This window comes from Hypanus sabinus, chromosome 5, assembly GCF_030144855.1.
Source record: "Hypanus sabinus isolate sHypSab1 chromosome 5, sHypSab1.hap1, whole genome shotgun sequence".
NCBI classification, from domain to species: domain Eukaryota; kingdom Metazoa; phylum Chordata; class Chondrichthyes; order Myliobatiformes; family Dasyatidae; genus Hypanus; species Hypanus sabinus.
In genome coordinates, this window is record NC_082710.1 from 132,891,195 (window position 1) to 132,908,539 (window position 17,345).

At 39.9% G+C, this 17,345-nt stretch overlaps 1 long non-coding RNA gene across 4 annotated transcripts in view; it reads left to right on the plus strand.

The window, feature by feature from the left end:
• Positions 1 to 7,003: 7,003 nt before the first annotated feature.
• Positions 7,004 to 17,345, plus strand: part of LOC132394362 (uncharacterized) — a 37,810-nt gene continuing 27,468 nt past the window's right edge. For 2 of the 4 annotated variants that reach the window (XR_009512285.1, XR_009512286.1), the window contains exons 1-2: positions 7,004 to 7,273; positions 13,954 to 14,060. This is a non-coding gene — a long non-coding RNA (uncharacterized LOC132394362). Of the gene's footprint in view, positions 7,274 to 11,885; positions 11,985 to 13,953; positions 14,061 to 17,345 lie in introns of those variants that run through there. The other 2 variants (XR_009512288.1, XR_009512287.1) reach the window with 2 other exon arrangements.

Consider the following 17,345-nt stretch of genomic DNA (forward strand, 5'->3'; position numbering starts at 1 on the left):
AGAGCTTAATCCTATTATTCCTAGTGAGAATTGGGATAGAATTCTTCAATTAGTTAATACATCTTCCATATGTGCCAAACATTCATTAATACAGTTTAAGGTCGTACATAGGGCCCATATGTCCAAGGATAAATTAGCTCATTTTTACTCTTATATAAATCCTATTTGTGATAGATGTCAATTTGAAATCGCGTCTTTAATTCATATGTTTTGGTCATGTCCGCTTTTGAAAAAATATAGGAAAGATATTTTTGATATTATCTCTGCGGTTTTGGATATTGATTTATAACCTCATCCTATTACCGCAATTTTTGGTTTACCAATGATGGACTCACTGCATTTATCTTCTTCCGCCCGTCGAATGATTGCATTTCTAACTCTGATGGCTAGAAGATCTATATTGTTGAATTGGAAAGAAATTAATCCTCCCACTGTATTTAATTGGTTCTCTCAAACTATGTTATGTTTAAATTTAGAAAAAATTAGAAGTGGTATATTTGATACTTCTATTAAATTTGAAAAGATATGGAGACCATTTATTCAATATTTTCATATGATGTAATATGACCCTGTTCCAAGTTCATTTGACTTCCCAGCTTTTAGCTTATGTATGTTGAGAGGACCGGAGGTGACGACATTGATGATTATGTATTCTTGTGAGATATTATAAACAGCCCTTTTTTTTCTTCCAGCGATTCTTTTTTTTTCCTTTTTTTTGCTTCTTTTTTCTTCTTTATTAGTCATTAGATTAGTAGATTAGTTAATTTTGCATTTTTTTTCCTTTTTCTGTTTTTTTATATCATATATTATGAAATATCTAGACTTACCATGTTCATACATATACTGTATGGTTCATGTTTTGGTAAACTCATTTATACTGTAACCATTGTTTATGTCTTTTTTCATCTGTAATGGAATTTGTATGTTTGTAATTTCTTTATTAATATATCATTTGTATTTTGTTCATATTATTAATAATAATTAATAATAAAAAGATTGAGAAAGAAAGAAAAGGAGTGAGATATGCCAGCTAGCAGAGTGGTGTTGCAGCAACAACCTTGCACTCAGTGTCAGTAAGATGAAAGAGCTGATTGTGGATTTCAGGAAGGGTAAGACGAAGGAACACATACCAATCCTCATAGAGGGTTCAGAAGTGGACAGAGTGAGCAGTTTCAAGTTCCTGGGTATCAAGATCTCTGAGAATTTAACCTGGTCCCAACATACCAATGCAGTTATAAAGAAGGCAAGACAACGGCTATACTTTATTACGAATTTGAAGAGATTTGGTATGTCAACAAATACACTCAAAAACTTCTATAGATGTACCGCGGAAGCTTTCTGGCAGGCTGCATCGCTGTCTGGTATGGGGAGTGGAGGGCTACTGCACAGGACCAAAAGAAGCTGTAGGGAGTTGTAAATTTAGTCCCCTCTGTATTTTGTACTAGCCTACTAAGTACCCAGGACATCTTTAGGAAGCAGTGTCTCAGAAAGACAGCATCAATTATTAAGGACCTCTAGCACCCAGGGCATGCCCTTTTCTCTCAGGTAGGAGGTACAGAAGCCTGAAGGCACACACTCAGTGATTCAGGAACAGCTTCTTCCCCTCTGCCATCTGATTCCTAAATGGACATTGAACCCTTTGACACTACCGAACTTTTTTAAAATAAATAGTATTTCTGTTTTTTGCACGATTTTTTATCTACTCAATATACATATACTGTATAAAGTATACTGAATAAGATTTACTTATTATTATTATATTTTTTCTTCTATATCATGTATTGCATTGAACTGCTGCTGCTAAGTTAACAAATTTCATGTCACATGCCGGTGATAATAAACCTGATTCTGATTCCGTACATGGGACAATAAACTTGACTTTGAGTTTGGCTTGTTGCATTGGGTCTTTCATTGGATGGATGGTTGTGCCTGAAAATTAATTTTCCAAACTTTACTCAGGCTGTTAGATAAATAAATAGTTTATTTATTTATTTTTATTTATTGAGATTCACCATGGAATCAGCCCTTTGAGCCATGCCCCCCAACAATTTCCGATTTTATCCTAGCCTAATCAAGGGGCAATTTACAATGACCAATTAACTTATTAACTGGTAGATCTTTGGACTGTGGGAGGAAACCAGAGCACCTGGAGGAAACTCACAACATACAAACTCCTTACAGTCGGCAGCAGGAAGTGAACCCAGGTCGCTGATGCTGTAAAGTGGTGTGCTAACCACGACAGTACTGTGCTGCCCCAGGGTATTGTCATTACCCAAGTGTGCAATGAAGTTCCTTGTTCCTTAAAGCTCACAACATAAACTGTATTTATGGTAATACAACAACAAGGACGCCACTGGGGTTTGAAGGGGTTTAGTTGATTTCAACCAAATGGTCTGGGGACATTAGCCAAGTTCTAATTGTTGGAAAAGGTTTATTGTTCTGGAACTGCAGAATATGTCTTTGAACTAAAACTTGAATGTAAAAGTATATATCACTTCCACAGTATCAGGGCATTGCTTAGATCTACAGTTCAAAAGAATTGTATCTCCACTCACTGTTAAGCTTCAGTGTGCTATAATGAACTGCACTATGCTAGACATAGGCCAGATGCAGAGGTGGAATTTTGTTGGTCCTCCATGCTCATAGGCCTCTGCTGGTGGAAATATGGAGGTTGCTGCTTTCAGACCATGACTGACAGGCTTTTAGCATGAAGCAAGGTCGTGTTTCCTACCAACCTTTAAGTGATTTTTTTTGATGAATCTGATATTTAGACACAGTTAAGAACTTTTAGCAATTGAAGTAAACAATAGAATAAAAATCTGCGTGTCGTTGGGCTCTTAGCTCCTATATACATCGTCCTCTGAAGTCAGTGGCATGGTTAGAGTTTATCAATGCTTCTGCAATCCATTGTCTCCACCATACAGGTGACCATAAGAAACTGTAGAGTTGTGGACACAACCAGCTTTCCATCCATGAGTTCTCACTGCCTCAACATAAACATAGACCCCACCCACCCTGGACATTCTCTCTTCCAGACCACACCACCCCCACCCCCAAATCTGGCAGAAGATACTAAAACCTGAACAATTCGAGATCCAAGATTGTTTAGGCCATTTCCAATACACAAGTCTGGATCCAATACAGCAATACATAAAGTGATAGTGTTGTAATAGGAACAATGTCACCAGAGAGACCATGAAGCTAGTGGATGCAGAAATGTTTTATTAAACAGAATGAGACACTCTTGGAGGAAGAGGCTTTCTCAACCCAAAATTACATGGCATTTTTATATGCTAAAGATCAAAGATAACAGCAGGACAATTCTATAGTTACAGTGTATCTACAATGCTTCCTTTGAATTACATATAGTTTCACACTTCCTCCTCCCACCCACACTCTCCAGTCACCCAAAATGAATGTTAATCAGCATGGTCTGGTTTGCAATCAGCTCCAGGAGCACTATTGTTCAGGGCTGCATTTTAAATTCTGTCTGCAATCGACGTTCAAATCTGAAGAATGGCTGCTGTTGAACTCAATATACCCTAACCTCAGAAAACGCCCGAACACTAGGTACAGGACTGTGCATACATAAGGTGATACTGACAGGAAATAATAAAGTAGTGGTAGTAGGAGGGTGTTGCAGGGTGGGTTAGAGGAAAGCACTTACCACCAAGCTCATTGTTATCACATTCTTGACCGGACATCTTGTGCAGTAGGATGAATTCTTGGCCTCACTATCAAACTCGTTATGATTTTGCAATTTATTGTTTACCTGTAATGTACTATTTCGGTAACTTTTCCACTTTATTCTGCATTGGTATTATTTTACCTTATTCTACTTCAATCCACTGTGTAATGATTTGACCTGTACACAGTATGCAACCAAGCTTTTCGAAGTATCTTGGTACATGTGGCAATAATGAACTGATACAAGTATCGATCATTCACCAAAATTCACCTGGAGCTGACAGAAGAGAAACGCATACTCGACTTCTTCACAAGCTGTACAGAAGCTCCAGGGAGCACCAGTCCACAAGGGCAATGCCAGCTGCTGCAGACTTCAAACTCCCCATTTAACAGATGTGGCAGCTTAGAGATGGCAGAAATGCAGTCGGCATAGAAATGAAGGGGAGAAAACAGCTGCTGGGAGACAGGTGACTAAAACTTGTCATTTGACTCAGGTAAATTGCATTTATGATTTTTAATATATCATTTTAGAAAGTAGAATTTTAGATTTTTAACATTTTGAACCATTCTCAAGCAACCTTTGACTTTTGACAAGAGATTCTGCAGAAGCTAGAAACCTTGAGCAGCATGCACAAAATGCTGGAGGAACTCAGAAGTTGAAGCACCATCTACAGGGTGACCTATAATCATTCTGACTTTTGGTCCTGCCATTCCAGTCCTGAAGAAGGGTCTAGGCCCAAGACATCAACTGTTTATACCCCCCCCCCCCCCATAGATCCTACCTGACTTGCTGAGTTCCTCCAGCATTGTGTGCGTGTTATTCATTCTGCATGTTAATCATGCAGAATGCTTTGACAGCTGGTGTGACAGGGTGTGTGGGGGATGTGGAAACTAACGAGCCATCAGGGTCCTGGGGGAAGCCCTGTACAACATTACAATGGGCTTCCAAAGGATTACTGCTCCCAAGGCCACACTAAAAGCATGGTCCAGGGCAGATGGCAGTGATCTCGAGGGATGAAGTAAAAAAGTAGTAAAAATATAAAGGTAATTAAAAGCATTTGAAAAGTCAATTAGAAAATTAAAAACATAAAGGGTGCGTGTTGCCTGCTTCCAAAGTTTGTTCTTTCATCTCTGGGCATCCATTACTCTGCCTCTTTCTCTATTCCCACTGTCTCCAGGGAATCCCTATTCAAATGAATGAAGTGATCTTGAATCCCCACTGGAATGCTGCAGAATCCCAGCAATATTGGCTCCTGCCAAAGTTCAAAGTAAATTTATTATTAAAGAACATATATGCCACCATCTACAACCGGGATTTTCATTTTGTTCTGGGCATGCTCAATAAATCCGTACCAGAACAAGAAGCATAATAGGATCAAGGAAAGACTGCACCAACTCAGCCACTGAATCGGTGTGAAAAAGACAACAATGTACAAATACAAACAGGGAAATAATAATAATAAATAAATAAACAATAAATATCGAAAACATGAGATGAGGAGTCCTTGAACTTGGTCCATAGGTTGTGGGTACAGAATAATGATGGGCCAAGTGAAGTGGAATTAAGTTACCCCCTTTGGTTTGAGAGCCTGATGGCTGAAGGGCTGAAGGGTAGTAGCTGTTCCTGAACCTGGTGGTCTGAGTCCAGAAGCTCCTGTACCTTCTTTCTGATGACAGCGGTGAGAAGAGTGCATGACCTGGTTGGGGGGGGGGGGGGGGTCCATTCCTTTTTGTAGGCTTTTCCAGTAAAAGGGCATTGGTGTTTCCATACCATGCTGTGATGCAGTTCGTCAATATACTCTCCAACGCACAATCTGTTGAAGTTTGTCGAAGATTTAGATGTCATGTCGAATCTTCGCAAACCTCTAAGGAAGTAGGGGCGCTGTTGTGCTTTCTTTGTAATTACACTTACGTGCTTGGTCCGGGACAGGTTCTCCATAGTGATAACACCAAGGAATTTAAAGTTGCTAATCCTCTCCACCTCTGAGTCTCCGATGAGGACTGGCTCATGGACCTCTGGTTTCCTCCTCCTGAAGTCAGTAGCCAGCTCCTTGGCCTTGCTGATATTGAGTACGATGGTGCTCTGGCCCACGACAGTGGTGTTGTCAGCAAACTTGAATATGGCTTTGGATCTGTGCTTAGCCACACAGTCAGAAGTGTAAAGCATGTAGAACAGGGGCATAAGCACAGAACCTAGTGCTGATGTTGATTGTGGAGAAGAAGTCACCAATCTGAACTGACTGAGCTCTGCAAGTGAAGAAATCAAGGATCCAATTATACAAGGAACTATTGAGGCCAAGGTCTTGAAGCTTATTGGATGGGTTTGAGGAGATTATGGTATTGAATGCTGAGCTGTAGTCAACACACAGCATCCAGATGTATACATTTTTGCTGTTCAGATGTCTCAGGGTTGAATGAGGAGCCAACCCCATGGCATCTGCTGTGGACCTATTGCTCTGGGAGGCAAATTGATGCGGATCCAAGTCACATCTCAGACAGGAGTTAATATGGTTCATCTCCAACCTGTCAAAACACTTCAACACTGTGGATGTAAGTGTTACTGGATGATAGTCACTGAGGCATTTACTCTCAAGACAGGATTCAGCAACCATGGAGATGAATGCCATGCTTCTTTTCAGCCTGTAAATCTGAGGCTACTGCGCACAATATCAATTGTCTGAAATGTATCCAAGTTTAATGGTTGATTAAGATCAGCAGGATCCATCCTGCTACTTAACAGATTTCATAGCCCATTTCCATTATCGTGGCCTCAGTCTTCATCTCCATGGTTCACGTGCTAATTTCAGCCAATTACGGAGGAATGCAGATGGGAGGAAATGTCAAGAAGGAAATCTAATAAAAAGGTGTCAAAAGCCAGAAACAGACATTGGTCTCTAGTGCAATGGATATTCACCCAGTCCAGGCCCAGGGGGCCTTCTTGCCAAGCTTAGAATTCCAACACAGCAACTGACACTTCTAGAAATCAAAGAGTTGTTTTTTGAGTAAGCTAAACTTCAATATTCTTTGTTCAGCTTCTTGTTGTAAAGAGGAGCCAGTCTTCAGTTCCTAATGTAAATTGCAAGCAATAACTAATCTGAAGTTAAAAGAACAGTTTGCAAACACATAGCACCGTCTAAAGGTCATAGACTGCTGGCCCGTAGTACAGGGCTGACTGCAGTGTGAATCAATGCAGTTATGTTAATTGTCCTGCATCAAAGCAGACAATGCTGGCTAAGATAAAGTATTTAGTTCAAGGAATCCTGCAGACCAGACTGATACTACCGCTTAGCACATTAAATAGCTAATCTATCAGTAGTTGGGATATTTGTGTACTCACAGAGTTATTTTCCATGACATTAATTGTGGTTGTTTGGGAATTCTGTTGTCAGAAGCATTTAGACCATCTGTGTGAAGTCACCCAAGTGGCAAACGAAAAGCCAGTATAAATGTTAGAGAGCAGCTAGGCTTGTTAGGAATGGTCAAGGAGTGAGTGGTAAGAAACATGACAGAAACACGGAGTGAACTAGAATCCAAACCTCTGCCTTCAATTTCTGTGATGGGGAGCTCATTTATCCGCAACTTGTTGGTATGCCATTTTAGCTTATCGGGATTACACATGTGTTTTGGAAATGCTTTGTATTTTATTCATCATTTGTCATTTTGAAATCATTTATAATACGGAAAACCTCTGAGTGTTAAATGTTTTTAAGAATTTTATCTTGATTTAAATGTGTATTACTAAAAATAAATGAACTGTGTTGAAACTACCTTGGTAGCTGGACATACGGTCCTCTTTGGTTAGTGGGGGGAACCCACCATTCATATAGTGAGTATTAGCCAGCTAATCTCACCATGAAGGATAAACAGGGAAGTAATCTAGTTTTGAAGACTAGTTAGCTACAGTATAACCTCCTTTTAGTGATGGTACCTGTACTATTTATATCGAACAGGGCTTGAAGTCTTTGTTTTGAGGTTAGAACTTCACGGTTAACAAACCCAATTCCATCAGACTAGCACAAGTGCAGCTGTTTGCACGTCGTATGTTGTTTGATCATTTAGTTCAAATAATAGGATATTGAAATTAGTTTAGAGTAGAAATCTCTTTTCCCTGTTACACATTCAGGTCACTAATATGGTATATCTGAAGGAGACTTCCCTATGTTCAATTTTGCAAATTCCCATTCGCTCTGATATTTGAGACAGTAAGTATCTAAGATTTAAAAAAAAACACATTTATCTTTGGTGAATAGATCTGATCAGAAGAGATGTGCCTCAAAATCAACCATTGTGCATCTGTTGTATGATTCTTAAGTTATAAGGCTGTTAACAAAATCCATTACAGTCCACGGTAAGTTAAGAAACTTAAGAAAAGATAAGAAAGTTAAGAACTTCCTCTCAGATTCTACCACTCACCTGCACACTAGGGGCTCTTTACAATGGCTCCATAACCTACTGAACTGCATTGCTTTGGGAGGTGGAAGGAAACTCAGGAACCTGGAGAAATCCCACAGAGTAACAGGTAAAACATACAATCTCCACACAGATAGCAATTAAGCTCAGGGTTGAACCCAGGACTCTGGGGCTGTGAGGCAGTGGCACATCTAGCTGAGCTACTGTGCTTGTAAGTACAACATCCAGGGAAAACAAAACTTGCTATGGCAGTTCAATTTTTGAATCAGTCTTTTAGAAATCTTTGAAAATTAGGCAAAGATGGATAGACATTTTCAGATTTGTTTTGTTCTATAAATGTTCTTTTGAACATGAACAATGTACACATCCAATGCTACTTTTGGTTTTCTAGCAAGAACATTGATACACTGCATCAGTAGGTAATAGACCACAAAACGTAGGAGCAGAATTAGGCCATTCAGGCCATCGAGTCTTCTCCACCTTTCCATTATGGCTGATTTACTATCCCACTCAACTCCACTCAAAGTTCAAAGTAAATTTATTACCAAAGTACATATATGTCACTATATACAACCCTGAGATTAATTTGTTGCAGACACTCATAGTGAATACAACAAACACATTAGAATCAATGAAAGACTACCCCAACAGGACAGACAAACAAGCAATGCGCAAAGGACAATAAACTGTGCAAATACAACAAGAAGAAAAACAGTGATAATAAATAAATAAATGGATAGATAGACAAATAGATAGATAAATCAATGTAAGAAAGAAAGAATGAATGAATGAATAAATAAATAAATACATAAATAAGCAGTGATTGTTGAGAACATGAGATGAGAAAGCCTTGGAAGTGAGTTCAAGTCAAGTCAAGTCAAATCACTTTTATTGTCATTTCGACCATAACTGCTGGTACAGTACATAGTAAAAATGAGACAATGTTTTTCCAGGACCATGGTGTTACATGACACAGCACAAAAACTAGACTGAACTACGTAAAAAACAACACAGAAAAAAAAAACTACACTAGACTACAGGACTGCATAAAGTGCACAAAACAGTGCAGCCATTACAATAAATATTAAACAGGACAATAGGGCAGTAAGGTTTCAGTCCAGGCTCTGGGTATTGAGGAGTCTGACAGCTTGGGGGAAGAAACTATTACATAGTCTGGTCGTGAGAGCCCGAATGTTTCGGAGCCTTTTCCCAGATGGCAGGAGGGAGAAGAGATTGTATGAGGGGTGCGTGGGGTCCTTCATAATGCTGTTTGCTTTGCGGATTCAGCGTGTAGTGTAAATGTCCGTAATGGCGGGAAGAGAGACCCCGATGATCTTCTCAGCTGACCTCACTATCTGCTGCAGGGTCTAGCGATCAGTGCTATGGGAACAGTTTGATGATGGGGTCAGTGAAGTTGAGTGAAATTATCCCCCCGGTTGAAGAGCCTGAAGGTTGACTGTTCCTGAACCAGGTGGTGTGAGTCCCAAGGCTCCTGTACCAACTTCCTGATGGTAACAGCGAGAAGAGAGCATGGCCTGGATGGTGAGGGTCCTTGATGACAGATGCAGTTTCCTGTGACAGTGCTCAATGTAGGTGTGCTCACTGATGAGGGGAGCTTTCCCCTCAAGGGACTGGTCTGTATCCAGTACATTTTCCAGGCTTTTCCACTCAAGAGCATTGGTGTTTCCATACCAGGCCATGATGCAAACAGATATTATACTCTCTGACACACACCTATATTCTTCCCCCAGGCCATGAGACTATTGACTGCCTGCCACCACCCAGGTCTCATTATTTATGAAGTGCCAGTGGCGTTATACTGTTTACTTTTTGACTAGTATTGTGAATGCACCTTCTGCAAAATGTCAATCTTATAACCATATAACCATATAACAATTACAGCATGGAAACAGCCATCTCTTCTAGATTATATTTTATTATTTGTTGATTTATTTGTGGTAAAATTACTTTATGTGTTGCTTGTGAATTATATGTACCATGTTGTGCACCTGGGTCTGGAGGAACATTGTTTCATTTGGTGGTATACATGTTTAAGGTTGAATGACAACAAACTTGAATTTTACTCCCAGGTCCCTTTGCATCTCTGATTTTTGAATTTACTTTCTGTTTAGAAAAACCTTTATTCCTTCTACAGAAGTGCGTACACTATATTCCATCTGCCACTTCTTTGACTATTCTCCTAATCTGTCTACATCCTTCTGCAGAATTCCTGCTTCCCCAACACTACCAACCCCTCCGCCTATCTTTGCATCACTCAGAAACTTGGACACAAAGCCATCAATTTCATCATCCAAATCATTTACATGTAATGTGAAAAGAAGTGATGCCAATAACCTCACCTGTCGTTTAGAAGCATGGTTCTCTTTTGATAACTCCATAAACAAACATGTCAAAATAGACAGCATCCATGAACCCCTAGGAGCCAAAGAAACGTGAGCCAGTAGCATTTAAAGTTCAACTGAAGGGGTAGCCCATCAGGACCGAAGCAAGTGAACAGGAGACGATATAAACATGAGTAATCCCAGAAAGAAACATTAATAACGGCGCACTGAGAATGTCACTTCGACTGGTGACGAGCTGTCTGCAAGCTCGGTGGACAATGCAACATTAAAAGTGTAACTATACCCAGAGGGGATCTTTCCCTCTTTACCTATCCTGGCTGGCCTTAACTCAGTTGTTATGGACATAAGACGCACAAAATGAGATTACTTTCTTAATCAGTTTTTGATGCAGTATTAATCAATCTGTTTCCACTAACAAGAGATATAAATACTTCATTACAGATTTTCAAGGCAGAAGAACTTTAGCAATCAGAGACTCTCTGAAAACTATTTTACATATCTTGTAGTTTAACAGAAATGACTACAATTCATGTTATCTCTGTTAGCAACCTCCTTAGTTCTTATGTCTTCCTTAACTTCTTTATTGCTTTATTAAGATATAAATTCTTGCCCTGCATATCAATGTGGATATGCACACCTTTGCAACTCCAACATTTCAGAAACCATCTTTATTTTACCCCGTAGATTCATTCATTTTAACTTTCCAAAGCTGTTTTTGTACACTTTTTTTTCACTTTGTCCACATTTGAAGCCATGCTTACCCCTACATATCCTGCTTGCCTTTCATGGCATTCCATTTATCTGAATGTGAGACACTCCCCCTGGTAAAACTACAGAAATTCTTCACTCAAAGCTTTGTGACTCGTCTTTCTAAAATTGTGGACTTGAAGTAAAGTCCTTGGGAGTATTCGACCCCATACCATTTTGTGGCCACTATTAGTCATGTTTGTGTTACTACCATTATCTGCATGAGATCAGCATTTGAAGTCAAGCTGAAATCCACCACTCATGGTTTTTCAGACATACTATCATGAATTAGTTTACCCTAACCAAATTAGTGCATTTAGTGTCTGCCTTTTTAACTGAGGATTGTAACTGAGGAGACTTAAAAAAATGTAGGAAAGTCTACCTCCATATTGAGAATGGCAATAGGCCATGTTCTACAAATATTGAAGTTTTCCGTGGAATGACATCAGCTCAGTTTATGAGCTGCGGGCGTTCTTGCTTCAATTGAAGTCAATGTGGTCCAATGCTTCTGTCCTTTAATATGGCCATAAAGAAATTGTAATATGCTTATTCTGAAAATTCCACTGCAAGGACATAATTCTACATTCTTGGATTATGGGCAGCTTGCCACAAGCAAAGTGAAAGCTGCTGCTTAACACCAGTGGATTTATGATCCTGTGTAAGACTTTATTGGATCGGCAATTCTGGCAAAGTTACTCCAGAGAAGCCGGGGAGTGGAACCTATTACTATTGCATGCAATGGAAGCATTTCAGTCACCAGTATGATCTTTGGCAGGGGTGAGTAAAACAAACGAGCACCAAAAAGGACTTCACTTTGCCCTAAAATATACTTTTTGTTCTAATTACGTTCTTTTTCTTGTAAAAATTGGGTATAATTTATGTTCAGTGTGGGTTCTTCTTGTGAATGCTGCTTTAAGTGATACTATGTGCCTATGATGCTGCTGCAGTAAATACTTCATTGCAAGTGGGCATGAATGTTTTTATACATATGACAATAAACTCAGCTTTATAACATTATAAATAGTTTGTCACCATTATTTGTTCTAAACAAAATATTCTGTTGATTCTTACAACTGAAATCTGATATTAGGGCCAAGAGCCTAAATTTTGCAGATTAACAGGACACTGAGTACAAGATTTGGGGCATCATTCAAAACTGTACAGGACATTGGTGAGATGATATTTGGAGTATTGTTTGCAGTTCTGGTCAGCTTATTATTGGAAGGATATCATTAAACTGGAAAGGGTGCAGAAACTTTTCACAAGGATGCTACTTTGAACTTTTACCTGGCTGCCATTAATACATGTTTCTATTATTAGCATCTCAGCTCTGGGCAAAAGATAGCACGTCTACTCCATCTGTGTTCTCGTAATTTCATAAAAATTCCATCAGGTCTCCCCTCAACCTCCACAGCTTCAGAGAAAGCAGCTATTAAGCAATGGAAATTGGTGAAAGCTCTATGGACATTGTCATATCTGCACTTTTCATTAGGAAGGTGGCCAAAGGAGGAAACCCCTGGCTCTAAAAAATGCTGGTACAGCTGTGAGACAGGAAGCTTCAGAAAGTACATCATGGGTACGTCCTTCCCCTACATGAGGTAACATTCTATCACCAAAGATCCCCGCCACCCAGCCATGCCATCTTCTCGAAACTACCATTGGGTAAAAGGAACCGAAACCTGAAGTTCCACACCATTAGGTTAGAAAGTGCAACTTCCTTTCAACCATTTAGTTCTTGAATAAACCAGCACATTTACACAATCCTAATCACTACCTCAGTATGGCAACACAACGACCAATTTGACCAATCTGCATGGCATACACTTTTGTTATTTGGCAGATCACAAACTCGAATTTAAGAGTTTTATGTTGAATAATGATGTTTACATTTGGAGTCTGATGTCAGCATTAAAAAAGTATCATGAGGTCCTTAGAATCACTAAATAATTATATGAAATTTAGCCCATATGTCACTAGGTGAGCTTCCCAGAATGACTGACAGAAGGAATTAAATGAAACTCAGGGGTGCGCTTTGTTATTTTCAAATTATCTATATGCCTCAGACTTTAAATTGTGAAAGACTGCTGGCTAAAATAGGTACAATTGATTAAGATATTTATGTGGCATTTCATCATCTATTTCAGCTTAACTCTCCTTTTGTCATTTCTTCAACATGCAAACTCCTCTTTCTATATTTATACCACCTTCCCCTTGTCCTCTCTATTCCAAGACAATGATGCCTCCTTGGACCTCACATTCCAAATCCCTTCTTTCTTTCCAACCATACTTCCTCTGTTTCTGATTTGCTAATCGCTCCTGCAGATAACTTGGAACTGCAATTGCAATTGCACCTTCATAACTGTCTTGTCTTTGGCCTTCCATTTGGGAATATGAGGTGAATAGATAACAAGGAAAATTGGTTGGGAGGAATTGAATGGAATACATCTATGAAATGACATAATGATCTGAAAGGCCTTCCTCTATATTGTAAGGAATTATAGAATATGGTCCTGCTACTGCCATAAACTGTTATCCTTGGATTTTCTTGTCACTGATAAATCCATTGCTCATTCTGATTATTTTACTTTCTATGGCCCCAATGTTCATTATCTAATGCCCTGGCTTCAGGATAAATGTGAGCAATGGTTGTTTCTTTGTCATATTTGGCACCCAACTGTGTTTGTGATCATCACCAGTTCTGGACAGACAGCAGCAATAGTATTGATACTTATTTTCCTTGATCAAGAACAGGGATCAACCCAGAGGCAGATGGCGTTCAACCCAGAGGCAGATGGCGTTCAACCCAGAGGTAGATGGTGTTCAACCCAGATAAGTGTGAGGTGGTTCATTTTGGTAAGTCAAATACAATGACAGAATATAGTATCAATGGTAAGACTATTGGCAGTGTGGAGGATCAGAGGGATCTTGGGGTCTGAGTCCATAGGACACTCAAAGCTGCTGAGGAGGTTGACTCTGTGGTTAAGAAGTCATACGGTGCATTGGCCTTCATCAATTGGCGACGGTGATGGAGACGGATACGGTAGGATCTTTTAGGAAATTCCTGGACAGGTACATGGAGCTCAGGAAAATAGAGGGCAATTGGTAACCCTAGGTAATTTCTAGGTAAGGACATGTTCGGCACAGCTTTGTGGGTTGAAGGACCTGTAATGTGCTGTAGGTTTTCTGTGTTTATAAGAATGCCTAATAATTATGAAGAATAATAAGAAACCCAAGCTCCTTCCATGACAGATATTTCCTTAAACCTCTTAATTCCTGCCTCTGAATCCTCAAAGACCTCACCAATGAACTCTGCTGTGTACATCAACCAATACACTTCTAAGTTGAATTTGTAGAATATCTCTATCCAATCTGCAAGTGTGACCCTGGGATTCCATTCACCTGTACCTCAGATCTCTATCCCACTCCCACTCTCTCTTATTGCAGTTCCACTGAAGCCCAACTGAACTTGAGTAATGGCACGTTATCTTTTGTTACAAACTTCAAGCAAATACATCAACCATTTCAGATAACCAGCGTTTTCCTGTTTATGTCAGAATTAGCTTTTTCTTATATTAGATCATCTGCTTTGCAATGTTAAATCTGTATTCTTTTCTCCCCATAAACTCCACCTGACCCATTGAGTATTTCCAGCATTCTCTTTTATTTCTGGCTTCCAGCTGTATTCTGCTGCCACCGTTCCAGCATGTTTTACTTCTTGCTCTTTTGCCACCATTCATCCCCTGCTCTTTACACTCCTTGGAATGGATCAACTCAATTGAACAAGCATTCATCACCTCCCCTTAGATGGCACTAAAGCAATCGTATCACCTGGACAATCTTGATCTGCAACCCATTGTAAACATTTCCTTTGATGTCTCCTTCTCCTCACCCACTCTGCAACTTAAAACACATTTCTCCTGGCTGAGGAGAAGGGAACATTGGAACTTTTCTAGTTCTCCTGAAGAGTCATTGGTCAGAAACCCTAACTCTCTCCACTAATGCTGCCTGACCTGTTGAGAATGCCAAATATTTCCTGTTTGTATGTCATTTGAGTCCAGCCTCAGAGGTTCCTTGCCAACACTCCACCCTTTTTCTTCTACCTGTGTGTGTTCTTAAATGCCAGCACTGATCTCTCTGAGACAGCCTCCAACATTCCTCCGCTTCTGAACTTTTCCTTTGTCCTTTCAGTTCCTTTTCCATTTTATTCACTTTCAGCATCTGGATATCACTGGCACGGCTAGTGTTTATTGTCCATCCTTATTTCTTCTGCAGAAGGTGGTGATGAGAAAGCATTTTACACACACCCATGCTGAACTGCATGCAGACTTATTTCTCTGTCAAGTTTATTCTTATGCTCATGGAAAATGTAAGTACTAGACTACTGTATGTCTTAACAATGAATGTCAGGTCTACACCAATAATCTTTCAGGCCAATGACAATTTGTCAGGATATTATAGTGCGTTAATCTTTTTGAGCTAGATGATAGTATCTACACTATCTCCATGAGAAATTGGCTCAAGAATGCACCATCCATCATCAAAGATCCCCAAAATCTAGGCCATGCCATCTTCTCCCATTGAATAGGAGGTAGAGAAGCTTGAACCATCAGGTTCAAGAACAGCTACTTCCCTTTAACCATTCAGTTCTTGAACTACCTAGCACAACCTTAATCACTACCTCAATTTAGCAACACAATGACCATATTGCACTACAATAGACTTATTAGTTTTGTTTGTACTAATTGATTTCTTTCTTGTATGCTATGTTTTTTATCTTGTGAATGTTGTGTATCTGATGGTAATTGCCTATGATGCTGCTCTATGTAAGTTTCTCTTTGCACCTGTACATACATATACTCATGCGTATGATAATAAGCTCAACATGCACTTTAGCTTTGAGGAGATCAGTGATTGGTGGTCTGAAAGTTGGAGGACGTTTTGCTCATGCCTCAGAGCTTGGAGCAATAATCACTGGTAGACCACAAGGTTTCTGTCATTGACTGATGGGACTTTGACTTTCAACCAGATTTTAGGTGTTTTCCTGATATGTTCAAGAACTGTACAAACGAACCGGCCGTGGTGAATTTCATTACTGAAGTCTGCCTTTGCTAGAGGTGGTTCTCAAGATACTGTATGTCATAGAGTCACAGAGTTATGTAGCATGGAAGCAGGCCCTTTGCCCCAAATCATCCATTCCATGATGTCTATCCAAACTAGTCAAACTTACCTATGTTTGTCCCATTAACCTCTAAACCAGGGAGGGGTTCCCAACCAGGGGTCCACGTACCTCTTGTTTAATGGTTTTAGTCCATGGCGTAAAAAAGGTTGGGAATCCCTGCTCTAAACCTTTTCTATTCACATAGGGTTTTTTCCATTATATGTTTTCCAAGGTTTTGTTGTGGACTTCTATTGTCAGAGGACACTGATTTACATAAGGAGAATAAAGGATTATTTCTTGCAGATGTTGAGTGTAAGGTCTATCCCCTCTTATGCTTTAGTGAACAAGACGTTGGCACTGAATGCAAAATGCACTTCGTGGGAAAGAACTATGATGTAGGGTCCTGCTACCGCTGAACACTGCTGGGGTGGGTCCTGTGTAACAGCCTCTCAAGCACTTCATACATGGAAATATGAGGGGCACCAAACTTGATGGCACAGTTAATGTAAAGAAAGGTATGCACTTGTGACCCTCAGGCTCGGCCAGCATATGTTTGTCTTGGGAAAGACAACTTCTGGCCCCACCAAACTGAGAAATCTCGTTTTTTGTGGATGCTGCATGATGTGTTGCCCGGTTACAAATCCAAACTGCAAAATATCGTACAGTACGCTATTTGCTATTAACTGACTGAACTTTATAAATCTTAATCTGAATATAGGGTGAGTGAAGAAAATAAAAAGGTCCCATTTTAAGAGAAAAGTCAAAAGTGCACATTGGAGCTCACAAATACGGCCATTCGTCAACCACTGACCTCCTCCGAGCGACGCAAAACTTCGGACCCTCGCTCCCCGTCCACTCAGTCTGGTGGTCTTCCAGCTCTCTCCACACGCGTCTTCCTTCTTCTCCTCTCGCCTACCAAAGACTCAAATCTCTCCTCCAGACTCACAAGAAAGAACAACAGCATTCCAAAGCCCGAAATC